This window comes from Triturus cristatus, chromosome 11, assembly GCF_964204655.1.
Source record: "Triturus cristatus chromosome 11, aTriCri1.1, whole genome shotgun sequence".
Taxonomy (NCBI): domain Eukaryota; kingdom Metazoa; phylum Chordata; class Amphibia; order Caudata; family Salamandridae; genus Triturus; species Triturus cristatus.
In genome coordinates, this window is record NC_140594.1 from 314,997,844 (window position 1) to 315,017,075 (window position 19,232).

The following is a 19,232-nucleotide window of genomic DNA, read 5'->3' on the forward strand; positions in this document are numbered from 1 at the left end:
AAGCAAATGAAATCCTTAAATCTATTAAGTTATTAGAATCTATTTATACTACAACTAACCCTGCAGCTGATCTTAATAATGTAATTAAAGAAAAATTTAAATACAATAAATCAGAAAATGCTTCCACCTATCTTCTTCGAGGTAGTGCCCGTTACTATGGCGGCCAGAATAAAGCAGGCAAACTCCTTGCTTCTTATCTTAAAATCAAAAAGGATCGCTCCAATATTGATTATGTATTAAATTCTGACACTGCCCCAGTAACTAAACACTTAGAGATTCTAGAGGAATGTAAAAAATATTATGCTTCCCTCTATACCCCCGAACTTTCACCGGATTCTATGGACATACAAAATTATCTTACTTCAATACAAAAGCAATTTCCCACAGATGTTGATTTTTCATCACTAGAACAAGCTATCACCCTAAAAGATATTTCTCATGCTCTAAAGCTTCTTAATAAAGGGAAAGCACCAGATGGATTCCCTGTGGAATTCTTCTCCCATATTTCCAAATCTCTCCTCCCTTATCTTTTTAAATTATTTTTACATTTCATTTCCTGTAATGCACCTCTGGTACCTTTCAAGATGCCCTCATTTGTTTAATTCCAAAAGAAGGGAGAGATCCTCATTATTGCAAAAATTACAGACCAATATCATTAGTCAACACTGAGTATAAAATATTAGCTAAAATTCTTGCTATTCGATTGGATCCTTTCTTAAAATCCATTATTTGTAAAGAGCAATCCGGTTTTATTAAAGGACAGAATATTTCAGACAATACCAGAACTTTCTTTAATATATTTCATAAGTCTAATAAATACCCCTATTCACTCGCAGCTATCTCTTTAGATGCAGAAAAAGCGTTTGACCATATGGACTGGTCATTAATTTTTCATAGCCTATCTTGGTTTGGTTTTGGTCCTAAATTTATCTCTTATATTTCTTTATTATATACTTCTCCCAAAGCCTCCATCTTTGCTAATGGCTCTATTTCTACTTCCTTTCCTTTACAGAGAGTAGTCCGCCAAGGCTGCCCCCTCTCTCCTCTTCTTTTTATCCTAGCATTAGAACCCTTTATAGTTAAAATTGAACAAAATCCTAACATACATGGTTTCCAACATGATACATTTCATGTAAAAATGAGTGTCTATGCAGATGACATTTTTCTATTTTTTGTCCAAACCAGAACACTCTATTCCAGCTTTCAATACAGAACTCAATGATTTCTCTTTAATTTGCGGCTATAAATTGAATCGTGACAAATGTGAAATCTTACCTCTGAATATTCTTTGTTTAAAAGAAGATTTTCTCTCTGCTAATTTTTCAGGGAACCCCCAAAAAATTAAATATTTAGGTATCTGGTTTGCTCCCTCTATTAAGCAAACTCTTTTCCTAAACTTTATCCATCTCTACTCTTCTCTATCTACTTCTACTTCAAAATGGCATCCTTTATATCTATCCTGGTGAGGCAGACTTGACACCATTAAAATTATGCTTGCTCCCGTCATCTTTTGCATGATCTCAGGTATTCCTCTCAATCTCCCTGCGTACTTCTTCAAAAAAATTAATTCTATCTTATCAACATTCTTATGGAATAAGAAAAAAAACATGTATGTCTCTAATCAAACTCAAATGCCCTAAATCACATGGTGGAGTCAACTTTCTAGATTTTCAACTTTACCATAATGCTTTTCTTCTTAAACAACTGTCTAAGTCCTTAAATGACTCTCCTTCGAATCCCTCCCCATTGTGGAAAGACCTGGAACTCTCTTTTCTATCTCTGTTTTACCTTGATGAATTCCTCTCTTTCACTCATAAGACACGTTTCCTAGCTTCACCTATACATAACACTACTGATAAACTATTTCATTCTTTTATGTTGTCACATCTCTCAGCTAAAGACCAGTTTCTTAATTCATCTATTTGGCACAATAACTTTCTTAAAATTAAAAACAAGCCCATTTGTTGGAAGACTTGGAGGGACAGAGGTCTACTTTGGATCCATCAGTAATACTCAAACGATTCCTTTCTTACTTTTTCTGACGCACAATCACTCTATAAACTACCAAATTCATCTTCTACCAAATTTAGGTTGTTGATCCAATGTATAGCTGATTCCTTACTTCTGACATCCTCTATACCATCCTCCCCATTTCCTAACCGCAACATCCTTCCCATTTTAAGTGCCCAAGCTAGTGCTTCATCTATTTACAAATTCCTCAGTACACCCATTGCACATAGAACTAAGACTCACATAGAACTCCAGTGGGAATCTGAATTTGAATCTTCTTGGCCTATTACCCTTTGGGACAAATTATGGCTGAAAGTCCGCAAGACCTCAAGATCAGCCAGCACCACACAAACACTTTTCTTTATATACAATCAACTTATGTTTACATCAATGTCCTTACATACATTTCAACTCTCCCTTTCTTCAATCTGCTGGTCTTGTAATCCTCCTCATGCAGACTTATTTCACATGCTTTTTTCTTGTCCTTTCACTCATCAGTTTTGGTTGAGAGTATGGTCTCAAATTAACGTCATCTGTCATACTCATCTCCCCTTCTCTCCTGAAGTTATATTTCTAGGTACACTATCTGATTACTGGCAAACCCTCCCTCATAACATGGTCATTGTGGATTATTTTTTGTTTTCCAAAATAAAATCTTTCTTTAAACTTAAAATATACCTACTAATTTAATATAACAATGACAGTGATTTTAAATGATTTCAATGGATGTGCAGTGTTGCATTAATCAAAAAACAACCTGACTAAAAATAGGAAAAAAGTGCAACAACCAGTACTTGACTTGCAGTCCTAAAATCACCTAGTGGTTTTGTAAAAAACATAAAAGGGCACAAAGAAAAGTTTCTAGTTTGAGTTTGTAAACCTAATGTCACACGCCCTGGCATGCTAACCAAACAAAAAATACATTCACTGGAAAGATGAGATGTTATGTGCTTTGTTTTCGGACTTGCACATATTCAACAGAGACATTTTACATCATTCTAAGGCAGAACAGCAAACAAAACTATGTGAATATTTCAAAAGTGAACCCGACATGTGCTGTTAAGGAGTCTAACCAACTGATTGTGGAGGTGAAGGCTCAGGTGTTTATAGGCGCTCTAGGTGGGGTGCAAGAATATTTTTGTGTGTATTGATCTGCAGAACAATGCAGTCAGTTGCTCGAAAGAGACACTGACAGTGATTGCAGCACGTAGAAGGAGCCAGTCACAAGCAGTGCGCAGACCCATGGTCTTGAATGTAAGCATTAGGGAAGACAAGCATTTACAATGCAATGGTCTCGGCATTGGTAAAGTTAGAGCTATTGGCATTGCTCATGACATTATTTTTGTTTTTAAAACATTTAAAGAAACGGCATTGTTATTTACAATGTCAATAGCTTAATCACTCTCAAATGCGAGACCTTTTGCATTTGTACTCACACACAGAGCCACACACACACAGCCACCCACACACAGAGCCACCCACACACACAGAGCCACTCACATAAAGCAACCCACACACAAATAGAGCCACCCACAGAGCCACCTACACACACAGTTACCCACACACAGACAGAGCCACACACACAGAGCCACATACACAGAGCCACACACACAGTGGCTTCCACAAACCTTCCAGCACCTGTGACGAGATTAGCAATAAATCATCAAAATGCAAGTTGGGCGGCACACTATTCTAAGCACAGCTGTTTAGCTTACGTGTTTTAAGCCACGCCCTTACTTACATTGACGACGCCCCTTTGAGACCCACCCCCCCCACGCCCAATCTTTCATCCCACTTAAAGCCCTGCCTGTAACCCTTAGATTTCAACACTGGAGAATACAGGGTTACTTCCTCCTAGAACATAGACGTCACACAGAGTAGTCCAGCAGACTCATGAAAGAACGTTTGACGGCACAAGTCGGAAAACAGAGGTAATTGCTGTTTACGACTTGTCCTGTCTGCATTCATTAGGTTACATTTAAAGTTGTATGTGTATATTACCTTTAGACACCTCAAACGCAAAAAAAATGGCTGAGTCAGCGTAGTTCTTCAAAACGAGTAAACTGTATTTCTTTTTTTTATAAAAACGTAGAGTAGTTCCTGGAGCGCCGTGCGCATGTTCAAGCAACCGGCTGGCCGGTATGGCGGCCGTCTGTCGCTCCGCCTGTTTGCCTACCCCGGCTCGAGAGCTCGCGTCCGTGCAGCGACAGCTGTGGCCCCCGCGCTCCGCGTGTGTGTTGTAGAGGCTGGTGCAGCTGTCTCTCCTGTGTGCCAACACCCCCAGTCCTCGCGCGCAGAGACACGCACACGCGGCCTCCTCCGCTTCATGCTTGGCTCCTGCCTTACACCGCCACTTTGGGCGGCAAATGGCCGCACAGCTGCTGGGAGCCCAGCATTGCAGGTCTGTAAGGGAGCGCGCTGCGGTACTGCAAGCGAGGAAATCGAATTAATTTGAATCAATACTAAACAGATTGATTCTTCGTTAATGTCTTCCTCGCAGAGTTTACCAAGGAGAATGGGATGTCAATAGGTGTGGCATGGGGGTCTTTCTTTCGATTAAGAGCAGCAAAGAACAGTCCGCAGTTTCTGAATTCAGAAAGAAGTGTGTCATTGCTGCCGCTTGTGGTGTCCCGTTACGTTCGTTGAGCCATTTAACATGTTATAAAATTTGAAAACGTAATTTCGTGTTAGCAGTAAAAAAATAATTTGCTGCGAATAGAAAAATAATAAACGACCCTTTGTTAAACTTTCGTGTTTTCGTCACAAGATGCTCGTAGCTCATTTCTGCAGGTCACAGACAGGTGCAGGGACTCGGGGAGTTATGCACATTACATCAAAGAGTGGCCCGTGGGGAAACGCGGATTCCGGATATTTAATATTAGTTTAACTTAACACTGAAACAATAAGACAGCAGTCGAGAAGAAGTAGGAACATAGAAAATGGTAGAGAAAGAGATATTCTATACCCCCTGACGTAAGAAACACTACCTTTTGAGATGACTAATAGCAGAAGTTTTTAGAGCCCCTAGTGGATATTGCCATTGACAAGTTTAAAGTAGATTCTAGGGGTCAAGTGGTAGCACAACGTTTTTGTGTGTGTTTTTTTAGGCAAGGCAGCACTCGTACAGTGAAAAACAAGTAAAGAGGAACAAGCCGAGGGCACCTGAAGACACCACTGCCTTTCTCCGAGGCAGAGCAGAAATGCCTCGGAGAAACGCAGTGGCATTTTCGGATTCGGAGGCGTGTTTTGCTGTTATCTCCTCCTGCCATTGGCTGGAGGAGATAATTAGACTTTCTGCAAAAAACACGCCCCCGATCCGAAAAGGACGGGGCCTGATCGGAGTGATGGGACCTCTTCTCCAATGGCTGGCCAGCATTGAAGAGGCCAGCCAATGGAGAACAGGGGAGAAGAGGGGCGGGTTCAAGCCCCTCTTCTCCATGTCATTAAATCTCGGATCGAGACTGCGCAAGCGCAGCCTTCGAGCCGAGACCTAAAAAATGAAAACTAAGACAAGAGTCTTCCTGAATGTTTAGTTCATCTGCAAGCCGCTGGAATTGCATTCTAAGACAAGTTAACAAGCAGCTGGAGTCTAGATGACGGTCATGTGGAGGTGCACGTGCAGGGTGTTTATATCTTTATCTACTGGCACTGAACTGTAAGTCTGCTTCTGGATCACATTACCGAGCAGGGCCGGCGTGATAACTGCCACGTTTAGGATTGGACGGGCCGTTGTTTTGTCAAATGCGCGCTCCAACGAGGAAGTGTAGAGAAAAAAAGTGTAAATCAACAGGCAAGATGATTTCCATACTGGATGACGCCGCCAGAGTCTGAAACACATGTATAGGAAAGCGGATGCTGTGTTTCTAGAAGAAAGGCGCCCGGCCTCCTGAAGCGGCCCTCATTCCGCTAACCAGAGCCATGTGCAGCTGTAGACTACAACTGAGCGAGTGAACAAAAAAAGAGTTTAGCCCTCCCGACTACTAATAGCCAGAGGAGCACTAGACAGCAACTAAACAATAAACCCCGTCCCCCTTAAAAGGAAGTCCCAAAACCAAACTAATATCTTACCAAAAGAAGCCCAACAGACGGGTCGACATCCAAAATTACAACAAGCAGCTACAAGTGCTGAAGCTGAACACAGGCAAACATTACAACCAAAAAAAAAAGACCCCCAAAAGCGTAAGAATAAACTACTAGATCAATGCTCCAAGTGGGAGGAAACAAAAGACAAAAAGGAGGGACAAGATGAAGGATAGACCACTAGCAGGCAAGAATTTTTAAAGGACACTGAAACAGAGAATTGAAAGCAGTTACCAGGTTGTAAGCCCACAAAGAAGTATATATATATATAAGTATATACTAAAGTATATACAAGAGGTCTTGAGTGCTCAACCTAAATACACAGAAGGGACGGGGATGAATAAGAGAGAAACCAAACAACCATGAGGTTTACAGAGAGTTTTAGTGAGCAAAAATCGAGCGCTCGAGATGAAAGCCAATGTATCAGGAAGAGTGAAATAAGCGTTCAAGACATATTGAAAAGAAAAAAAAAAACTAACCGGCTGGGAGAGGTGAGTAAAATGTTAATTGTAGCAATTAGAAAATCCAGGATTGGAGTAGGTGTAAAAATGAGGCAGGAAAAACAGCAGACACATGGAGCTAGAGAGAACATAAATAAACAAACTGCAGAAAAGTGTAGTCATGGCGGATGATTTGTCACCAATTGTCCATAGGCACTAGACTAGATTATGGACAGCTGAAATTACATCTTTCTAACAACTTATCTCTCACCTCCTTCCCCATGCCCCCAGAAGAATAGGACAATCAATAGGGGATGGAAGAAATGCTTGAATGAATCTCAGACACTGGTGATTACTCACAGCTGCATTCCTGCTCCTCATTCTTTGGTCTCTATGACACTCAGGACAGAGACCTGCCATATGCAAATCAGCCGTGGTCTTGCCCCACTAGGAACAGCCCAGCCAGACTGTCAGCCCAGGTTCCTCTGAGACGGGAACACATGCAACCCCAGCCTGTATTTGACCAATTTAGGCCTCGCCAGTGGCTTGAGTCGTGTGACACAGTGAGCAAGGGACCATCATCCGGGCAAAGCTGTGATATTTATGGCATATGGATATTTATGGCAGACAACAAGGTGATGGAAGGAATAATTTAATTAGTCTCTGTCACTGGTAATCGCTCACTGCCTCATTTAATAAAAGCCTGAGCTGTTTAACAGCCAAGGTGTAAAGGGCCTCTATGTGTACTGTTTGTGATTACTGTGGCATAGTGTTCGAATACCAAACATACTACTACCTGCTGAAGTAAGTCTCAGCTGGTTGAATAACCAATCTTGTAGAATCAAGAAACGTTCTTGCATGTGCTTTTGGATCTGCAAAATCCTGCAAGCTGCAACATAAGTGACAGAAATGTATTTTTGTTCTGGCAATCTTATTGGAAGAGGTATCGTCCTCGGATGATGACCAGTAAAGAAGAAGAGAGATAGCTCTGCTAATGTTGACATGAAGTGGAACAACAATGTAAAACTATGAGAGTTTGATTGGTACATTTCATTTGGCCATCAATTTGAGGATGAAAAAGAGAGGCGAGGCAATGTTGGATTCCAAGCAGTGTAGTCAAATTATTCCAACCTTTAGGAGTGAATTAAAAACTAAACATTGAATGGACTCAGTAAGCAGGTTATGGAGCCCTGGAGTTCCCAAAAAGTGGCAATGTGATTGTTTTTGGAGAAGATATTCATAGTGACTCATTGTTTTTCATTTATTTATTAGCTCTATGATTAAATGCATGCTTATGAACTTCCATGAATAAACAGGAGATGATAAAAGGTGCAGCAAGTCACTGTGTCATTGATGTACATTCTTTTTGGGCAAGTGTAAGGCATAGAAAACCAGCTATGTTACACCTTGAGGCATTTTCCCTTGTTTGTTTTTGGTAGTTAGTGGTTACTTGGAAGTATCTGTGGTAGGCACTATAATTTACAACTGGTGTCTTAGGGCTTCATTTACAGTTTAACTCAAATTGTATAGTTAGGTACTCCATTTGTTCTTTTAATTTGCTAAGGGTGGGTCAGTCGAGCAACTGAGACTTATTTCAGCAGCTGCTAGTATATTTGAAGTTCAGGCACCATGCCACAGTAATCATGCACAACACACTTCAGAGTCCATTACAACTTAGCCACAAAAGGCTCTGTGTTCCATATGTCCTCTGAGCTACTGACACTGCAGGCATTAGTAATTCCCAAGTGTGGAAATTACCAGGTGAAGCAAGAATACCACACCCATTTTATTTGGTTATTCCCTTATCATCTGGTATTCATTTAGAAATTCACTGGAGAGCATAGGGTTGGGGTGAGACAGTCTCAACCTGTAGTGTTCCTGAAAGACTTATAATCCCAATATGGGCAGTAACTCCTTGTAAGAAATTGCATTATTTGGGGTAGGTGATTATCCACCTAAAAGAATAATCTCAACACTTGTCGGGGCAAATCCCCAAAGCCACTAAAATTAACCTCAGCTCTGTGTGAAAGGCTTAAAATTGAGCAATGTGTAAAGTATAATATGCAGTACCAATACAGTAATAACGTCAAAAGGCAACAATAAAAAACATAAACAGGATTAGAAAAATACAAGAACATGTTATAAAGAAAATTGACTCTAAAACAAGAAAAATGCTTTAAGGGGAATTGGAGATATACATTTCTAAAGTTTTAAGTAGCAACTGCACCAAACAGCACAAAGCACCAATGATAGTCAAAGATCGGGGTAGACTGGGACCATTGCGTAATTTTAGGCTAATTACGATGAAGCATGGGTCAGATAACTAAACTAGGTATAACCTAGTCAAATATTTTACCTGCGGACTTTGCCCTTAAAGTCACAATTCATCACTCAACCACATGAGTACACTTCTAAAGCCTCCCAGCACACACGAAGAGGCACTTGGAGACCCAAAGGGTGTTAGATAGAGGCCAAGAGTAGGGTCCAGACTAGGGCCAGTTGCCACTGGTCAGTTGGGTACTTGCAGTAAAAGGCCTCTTGCCACTTCCCTGTAGCCAAGCAGGAGGTCAGCAAACTGTCCCTTGGAGTTCACTTCTTTGTCCTGACCACAAGAGGAAGCAAGTTGAGTCCTTCAGGGCTCCTCTCAGGTCACACATAGCAGGTGCAGTCCCCTTCTGATTTTCTGCAGGTCCAGAAAAACCTTCTGAGGTGGTGCCTGGAAGCATCACATTGAGGTCTAGCACTAGCTATTGGGTGGGAATGAACTCATGGGCATGCCCTAACCAATAGGTCAACTTCTCTACCTTTCTAAAAAAGAAATTAACCAACGTCTTCATGCAAGTACCTTGATCAGATACCCTAAAGCACAAAGAATTCCCAGGGGTCTCAGAATTCCACTAAAACCTTCACTTTGTAAGAACCAGCAAAAATTCAAGGATAAATGGTTCGCAATTTTGAATAAATGTTCGCTTGATCTAATTCTTTTGATCATCGAAGAACTGTCATGTATACTGGAAGAACTTACGAGAGACATCAACGACATTAAAAACGAACTACAGAACTTATTAACACCAGAGGAACTAACCAACATGCTAGAAAACATTAACTCCCAACTAGCTAAACATACTGCGGAAGTGAACGAACGCAAAGTTCGCAAATTTCGCAGGGATACAACGGATTATAAGATGGGGGAAGTATATTCATGGGCAGAAATATATGCCAAACGCAGACAGAACAAACCATATTCAGCCAACACGGATACGTCATCATCGGAGAGCGATCGCACTCAACAACCTAAGAAATTCACTCCAAGAGAGAGTACACTGGAACCTATGGCACCAACCAATGTACCTTCAACATCTACCACGTCTTTAACCTCCACAACTTCTGAAGAAACGGTTTCTTCACCTGCCCCTTTTTTAGGGGTAGGTCACTCAGACCAAGACGACCCAGGAGGAGTAATAGAAAAAACCGGAGACAAAGAAAAAGAGAAGGACCAACCTCAAACACGGACAACTTCAACCAAGAAGGACCGACAGAAACGGGCGAACCAACAGAAAACCTAGTCATCAACATCTCTGATCACCATTTCAGTGATATCCAACTTAGAATCCTACAGAAAGGCACGTCCTTCGTACCAACAGCATCTAGCAACACGCTTGAACTAGACATCAGTTTTTTCAAGTTGATGAGGAAACTCAGACTGCGTCACTTTTTTGATAACATCTTAAAGAACACACAGGAACAGGAACATGATCCCCTCATGGGCTTACAAGTTAAAAGCACCTTCATGGCTCCTATAAGCCACAAAAGTCTTGACCTGTTTGAATCAATAGTCAGGAAAGACATAGCGAAACTTAATCCAAAGAAGACATCTAAATTACAAAATCTCACCAACAAGGAACTAGGTATTATCAAAGCGATTGCACAAAACCAAGATATTATCTGCACCAAAGCCGACAAAGGAGGAGCTCTTGTTATCCTCAACACCCAGTACTACAATTCCCAGATAACATTACATCTACATGACGCGAATACATATATGAAACTTGCATTCAACCCTACAACATCTTTCATGGGAATTCTACAATCCTTGATCCAAAAAGGCTTTGAAATGGGTACCATTAACGAGAAAGTTAAAAAGTACCTCATACAATCAAACCCAAAGAGTCCAACTATATTTCTGGCACCAAAAATTCACAAACATCCAACTCAGCCACCTTGCCGACCGATTGTCAGCACACGAGGAAGTATCCATGAACCAGTAGGAAAGTATCTTGACCGACACTTGCAACCCAGTGTCTACAACATGAGATCCTTCATCAAGGACACAACCGACTTTCTGACTAAATTACACCAAACAACCATCAACGATGAAGAGAACATCATCTTATGTACAGTGGACGTGAATTCCCTGTACACATCTATCCCCCATTCATCCGGTTTGGAAGCCGTAGAACATGTACTATTACAAACCAACTATCCACAAGATTTACAAGTTTTTTTAATGGAATTGATGCAATTTACTCTTCATCATAGTTATTTCCAACATAACAATGAGTGGTTTCAGCAACTATCGGGCACTTCCATGGGAAACTGTGCAGCCCCGGCGTATGCCAATATCTTTATGAATCGATTCGAAGAAGACAACATTCTAAGCATAAAAACATGGACGGATCACCTAAAACTCTACCTAAGATTCATAGATGATATATTCTTAATATGGAACGGTCCTAATGATATCCTTGAAAACCAACTGAACCAGCTTAATCATATCGACCAGCGCATACAATTTACTTTTAACATCAGTACCCACTCTATCACCTTTTTGGACGTTAACATCACCAGATCTTCCACCAGCTTTGAAACAGATCTTTACCGTAAACCTACGGACAGGAACAACACCCTTCATTACCACAGCTTCCACCCTTTACCTCTTAAACAACACCTTCCATACTCACAAATGTTGAGGATCAAAAGAATAGTTTCCAACCCAATCAGATCCAACATACAAACGGACACTCTAATACACAGATTCAGATCTCGAGGATACCCTGATCAGGTATTGCAAGAAGCACGGAAACGATCATCCATGAAGACTCGTAATGAACTCTTGAAGCCTCAAATCAAAGATTCCAAAAACCAAATCACCATAGTTTCCAAATATTCAACTTTGAGTAATTCATTCAAACGGATTATTCGCAAACACTGGCAACTTCTTACACTGGAAGAAGACTTCAACCACATATTCGATGAAACACCCATTTTTGCTTTCACCAGGAACAAAAACATAGGGGAAATTCTACAACAAACGCCACCAACCATCCAACAAACAGCAAAAGGCACAATCCCATGCCTAAACTGCAATAACTGTCATAACATCATTAAAGGCACGTACATAACACACCCTTTGAAAGGCCATAAAATCAAAATTAGAACAACAGCTACATGTGACACTTCCAACGTCATCTACATGCTCAAATGCCCCTGTGGCATGGTTTATGTTGGTCAAACCGAACGAAAGATCAAAATCAGACTAAACGAACACAAGTCCAACATAAGAAACAAACAATTGAAATCTTCAGTTGCCCAACATTTCACGGAAGCAAAACACTCAGTAAGCCAATTAAAGTTCTGCATTTTGGAAACCATTGAGAAAAAAGAAGGGAGAGATAATCACAACTTTCTTCTACAACGAGAAAATCATTGGATTTACCTATTGAACTCTATGAAGCCGAAAGGAATGAATGATCGTACAGAATTTTCCTGTTACCTTTAACACATTATCTCCAATGACTCAGAGAAGCATTACTCAAACCATGTTCTGTTCAAAAAATGTTGTCACTGTCTTTTAACATGCTACTTCCTTTGCATTTTAGTCTTTTTTTCTTTCTACACCTTTTCATCCTTTAAACTCCTTAATAATTGCTAATTCTAGTTAGAAACTCGCTTTGATCTTCATTATTTTCTTATTGTTTTCTACATGTCTCCTTGCTTCAACTTGTCACCTTTTAATTCTATCACCACGCTTATATTTTTACATATTTCAATCATTTCGTTACATTTTCAGTCCTTTTTCTAATTTACACAACTATTCACCATCAACACATAGTCTGTTTTCACTCTCTGATATATTATCAACATCACGTGACCACACCTTCGTTATTTAAAATTCACGCACCAATCCCGATTACCACTTCACCGCTGATCCTACGCACCTGAATCTCGCATACTCGGTAAGAGAAAACTAACACACTCTTTGACGCATTATGCAACTTACTTTCTTGTACGTTTAGTTACATTGTTTCTATACGTTAATTCTAAAAACATCACATTAACCGCATGATCCCTCACGACCAGTATCGGCACAATCCGTAACAACGCTATAACTTTCGATTAACAATCTTAGTTACTTCTCACTTTTCACTATCCGTTAGCACCACTAACTCGTTAGTAACATCCCACTGTTATTTATTTTTTCACTCCGCAACCCGTTATTCGGTTCAGTAACCAGTTACACTCCGTTACCTTCCACTGCTTACTTTTCCACTGTTACCGAGACTATTACCCAGCTTTCACCTGCACTATCTTACCACGTCATGGATCTATCGTCACCACACGCTTTACTAACAATTCGCGTCTCACCATTTCTCATAATCGTATATGATGTATTATATCTTCGTTCAGTATAAATATCGTAAATTCATGGTGTATATAATTGCTTACAGATCTCCCCTGATGAAGGCAAATTTTGCCGAAATGCATTGGGAACGACTATGGGAATGATTATGTAGTTATAAATTACAACGAAATCACCGTCATCCAAGGATTAAAAACTGCCACGTGTTTTTCTATGAATGAATAGAAAACAATAAAAAACTTTATTTTGGAAACAACTTAACTTGTGATGAACTATTTCTACTAAAAAGCTAAAAACCGCATCTGCGGCCTCTAACCAGTGCCTGGGGGACACACCCCACATTATTGGGGGTGCTTCTCATATGTTTCTATTTTCACTCCATCTCGGAGAGTGATACCCCGTGAGCACGGTGCAACCTCCAAACTTTGGAAAAATTCAGGAAGTGCGCGTACTACTCTCTTTTTTACACAATTCAGTCCGACTTTCAGTACGCAGCACTCCATCAACAACATGCAATTCGATGAAATATCAAACCTTACGGACACTAGAGCGGATACTTTTGCCTTCGGACATGATGAAGCTGCTAGAATTTACGCTCTTATACACGAGGATTCTACTACATATTCCAGTCACAATACTAAAGAACAGAACATCCGTCAACTTCTCTACCTTTCTAAAAAAGAAATTAACCAACGTCTTCATGCAAGTACCTTGATCAGATACCATAAAGCACAAAGAATTCCCAGGGGTCTCAGAATTCCACTAAAACCTTCACTTTGTAAGAACCAGCAAAATTCAAGGATAAATGGTTCGCAATTTTGAATAAATGTTCGCTTGATCTAATTCTTTTGATCATCGAAGAACTGTCATGTATACTGGAAGAACTTACGAGAGACATCAACGACATTAAAAACGAACTACAGAACTTATTAACACCAGAGGAACTAACCAACATGCTAGAAAACATTAACTCCCAACTAGCTAAACATACTGCGGAAGTGAACGAACGCAAAGTTCGCAAATTTCGCAGGGATACAACGGATTATAAGATGGGGGAAGTATATTCATGGGCAGAAATATATGCCAAACGCCGACAGAACAAACCATATTCAGCCAACACGGATACGTCATCATCGGAGAGCGATCGCACTCAACAACCTAAGAAATTCACTCCAAGAGAGAGTACACTGGAACCTATGGCACCAACCAATGTACCTTCAACATCTACCACGTCTTTAACCTCCACAACTTCTGAAGAAACGGTTTCTTCACCTGCCCCTTTTTTAGGGGTAGGTCACTCAGACCAAGACGACCCAGGAGGAGTAATAGAAAAAACCGGAGACAAAGAAAAAGAGAAGGACCAACCTCAAACACGGACAACTTCAACCAAGAAGGACCGACAGAAACGGGCGAACCAACAGAAAACCTAGTCATCAACATCTCTGATCACCATTTCAGTGATATCCAACTTAGAATCCTACAGAAAGGCACGTCCTTCGTACCAACAGCATCTAGCAACACGCTTGAACTAGACATCAGTTTTTTCAAGTTGATGAGGAAACTCAGACTGCGTCACTTTTTTGATAACATCTTAAAGAACACACAGGAACAGGAACATGATCCCCTCATGGGCTTACAAGTTAAAAGCACCTTCATGGCTCCTATAAGCCACAAAAGTCTTGACCTGTTTGAATCAATAGTCAGGAAAGACATAGCGAAACTTAATCCAAAGAAGACATCTAAATTACAAAATCTCACCAACAAGGAACTAGGTATTATCAAAGCGATTGCACAAAACCAAGATATTATCTGCACCAAAGCCGACAAAGGAGGAGCTCTTGTTATCCTCAACACCCAGTACTACAATTCCCAGATAACATTACATCTACATGACGCGAATACATATATGAAACTTGCATTCAACCCTACAACATCTTTCATGGGAATTCTACAATCCTTGGTCCAAAAAGCCTTTGAAATGGGTACCATTAACGAGAAAGTTAAAAAGTACCTCATACAATCAAACCCAAAGAGTCCAACTATATTTCTGGCACCAAAAATTCACAAACATCCAACTCAGCCACCTTGCCGACCGATTGTCAGCACACGAGGAAGTATCCATGAACCAGTAGGAAAGTATCTTGACCGACACTTGCAACCCAGTGTCTACAACATGAGATCCTTCATCAAGGACACAACCGACTTTCTGACTAAATTACACCAAACAACCATCAACGATGAAGAGAACATCATCTTATGTACAGTGGACGTGAATTCCCTGTACACATCTATCCCCCATTCATCCGGTTTGGAAGCCGTAGAACATGTACTATTACAAACCAACTATCCACAAGATTTACAAGTTTTTTTAATGGAATTGATGCAATTTACTCTTCATCATAGTTATTTCCAACATAACAATGAGTGGTTTCAGCAACTATCGGGCACTTCCATGGGAAACTGTGCAGCCCCGGCGTATGCCAATATCTTTATGAATCGATTCGAAGAAGACAACATTCTAAGCATAAAAACATGGACGGATCACCTAAAACTCTACCTAAGATTCATAGATGATATATTCTTAATATGGAACGGTCCTAATGATATCCTTGAAAACCAACTGAACCAGCTTAATCATATCGACCAGCGCATACAATTTACTTTTAACATCAGTACCCACTCTATCACCTTTTTGGACGTTAACATCACCAGATCTTCCACCAGCTTTGAAACAGATCTTTACCGTAAACCTACGGACAGGAACAACACCCTTCGTTACCACAGCTTCCACCCTTTACCTCTTAAACAACACCTTCCATACTCACAAATGTTGAGGATCAAAAGAATAGTTTCCAACCCAATCAGATCCAACATACAAACGGACACTCTAATACACAGATTCAGATCTCGAGGATACCCTGATCAGGTATTGCAAGAAGCACGGAAACGATCATCCATGAAGACTCGTAATGAACTCTTGAAGCCTCAAATCAAAGATTCCAAAAACCAAATCACCATAGTTTCCAAATATTCAACTTTGAGTAATTCATTCAAACGGATTATTCGCAAACACTGGCAACTTCTTACACTGGAAGAAGACTTCAACCACATATTCGATGAAACACCCATTTTTGCTTTCACCAGGAACAAAAACATAGGGGAAATTCTACAACAAACGCCACCAACCATCCAACAAACAGCAAAAGGCACAATCCCATGCCTAAACTGCAATAACTGTCATAACATCATTAAAGGCACGTACATAACACACCCTTTGAAAGGCCATAAAATCAAAATTAGAACAACAGCTACATGTGACACTTCCAACGTCATCTACATGCTCAAATGCCCCTGTGGCATGGTTTATGTTGGTCAAACCGAACGAAAGATCAAAATCAGACTAAACGAACACAAGTCCAACATAAGAAACAAACAATTGAAATCTTCAGTTGCCCAACATTTCACGGAAGCAAAACACTCAGTAAGCCAATTAAAGTTCTGCATTTTGGAAACCATTGAGAAAAAAGAAGGGAGAGATAATCACAACTTTCTTCTACAACGAGAAAATCATTGGATTTACCTATTGAACTCTATGAAGCCGAAAGGAATGAATGATCGTACAGAATTTTCCTGTTACCTTTAACACATTATCTCCAATGACTCAGAGAAGCATTACTCAAACCATGTTCTGTTCAAAAAATGTTGTCACTGTCTTTTAACATGCTACTTCCTTTGCATTTTAGTCTTTTTTTCTTTCTACACCTTTTCATCCTTTAAACTCCTTAATAATTGCTAATTCTAGTTAGAAACTCGCTTTGATCTTCATTATTTTCTTATTGTTTTCTACATGTCTCCTTGCTTCAACTTGTCACCTTTTAATTCTATCACCACGCTTATATTTTTACATATTTCAATCATTTCGTTAAATTTTTAGTCCTTTTTCTAATTTACACAACTATTCACCATCAACACATAGTCTGTTTTCACTCTCTGATATATTATCAACATCACGTGACTACACCTTCGTTATTTAAAATTCACGCACCAATCCCGATTACCACTTCACCGCTGATCCTACGCACCTGAATCTCGCATACTCGGTAAGAGAAAACTAACACACTCTTTGACGCATTATGCAACTTACTTTCTTGTACGTTTAGTTACATTGTTTCTATACGTTAATTCTAAAAACATCACATTAACCGCATGATCCCTCACGACCAGTATCGGCACAATCCGTAACAACGCTATAACTTTCGATTAACAATCTTAGTTACTTCTCACTTTTCACTATCCGTTAGCACCACTAACGCGTTAGTAACATCCCACTGTTATTTATTTTTTCACTCCGCAACCCGTTATTCGGTTCAGTAACCAGTTACACTCCGTTACCTTCCACTGCTTACTTTTCCACTGTTACCGAGACTATTACCCAGCTTTCACCTGCACTATCTTACCACGTCATGGATCTATCGTCACCACACGCTTTACTAACAATTCGCGTCTCACCATTTCTCTTAATCGTATATGATGTATTATATCTTCGTTCAGTATAAATATCGTAAATTCATGGTGTATATAATTGCTTACAGATCTCCCCTGATGAAGGCAAATTTTGCCGAAATGCATTGGGAACGACTATGGGAATGATTATGTAGTTATAAATTACAACGAAATCACCGTCATCCAAGGATTAAAAACTGCCACGTGTTTTTCTATGAATGAATAGAAAACAATAAAAAACTTTATTTTGGAAACAACTTAACTTGTGATGAACTATTTCTACTAAAAAGCTAAAAACCGCATCTGCGGCCTCTAACCAGTGCCTGGGGGACACACCCCACATTATTGGGGGTGCTTCTCATATGTTTCTATTTTCACTCCATCTCGGAGAGTGATACCCCGTGAGCACGGTGCAACCTCCAAACTTTGGAAAAATTCAGGAAGTGCGCGTACTACTCTCTTTTTTTTCTAACCAATAGGGTAACAGTTCCCAGGGCCAACCCTACCACTTCGGTTATTCTCATGATGGTGAAAGTCTTCAGCCACACTAAACCAGGGTGCTGTGGGTAGTGGGTGGTGAGTGTACTATGGTAATCCTAGTGTCCTTCCACATTTAACACAAAATCTAGTTTGAGACAGTCGCTGAACACCCAGTAAACTCAGGGAAAGAAGTCTGGTAGGACAATAGCAGCGTCCTTCAGCAACCAGACCGTGTAGTCACAATAATTGTTTTGGCATCCTGTTCTCACCCACCTGAAGAATGCCCCAAGTGTATTATGTAAACCCAGTAGACTAGTCAAGCAAGACTTGACACTCAAGCAGGATTTGACTCAGTATTATCTAAAAGGATGCCCACAACACTCACCCTGAATATTCTCAGGGGTTCAGAGGTGTAATCCCTGTAATTCTCTGTAAATCTCTGTAATTGCATGCTCCTGGGGAGGCATTTCGCACCAATTCACACCTATTCTAGGCTAATTGCAGGTTGGGAGAAGCAAGAGAAACAATGCAAGTGAGCCACCTGGAACTTCAGACAGAGAAAAGGTATCTTTCTAGAAGTTACTTTTCCTTAACATTTATTAGAAATCAATTTCACACCAATTCACACCTATTAAAGGCTAATTGCAGGTTGGGAGAAGCAAGAGAAACAATGCAAGTGAGCCACCAGGAACTTCAGACAGAGGAAAGGTAACTTTCTAGAAGTTACTTTTCCTTAACATTTATTTGCAATCAAATTTCACCATTGAATTGGATTTTTAATAACTAACAATACTTGCTTAATTAGTTTAGTAGCTGGTCCCATTCCCAAGATAAAATATTAGTATTTTAATCTGTATTCTGCTTTTTTACATAGAACAGCCTATCCTGCCATAGTGAGAATAGCTTATGGATGCTGGTCATTGTAAGGACATGTTAACATTACATTTCTACATGTCCTACGTTTAAATAGTATCCACTCTGCCTTGTGGGCTACAAGGCATACATAGGGGTGACTTATTAATATTTAAAAGGGAGGTTTTTACCTATCAAAAGGGTTTAATTTGACAGGTCAAATTGCA

General features: G+C 40.1%; 1 long non-coding RNA gene across 1 annotated transcript in view; it reads left to right on the forward strand.

Moving 5' to 3' along the window:
* The window catches only part of LOC146784113 (uncharacterized), an 83,873-nt gene that overhangs the window by 5,527 nt on the left and 59,114 nt on the right, over nt 1-19,232 (forward strand). The gene's annotated exons all lie outside the window — the stretch shown is intronic.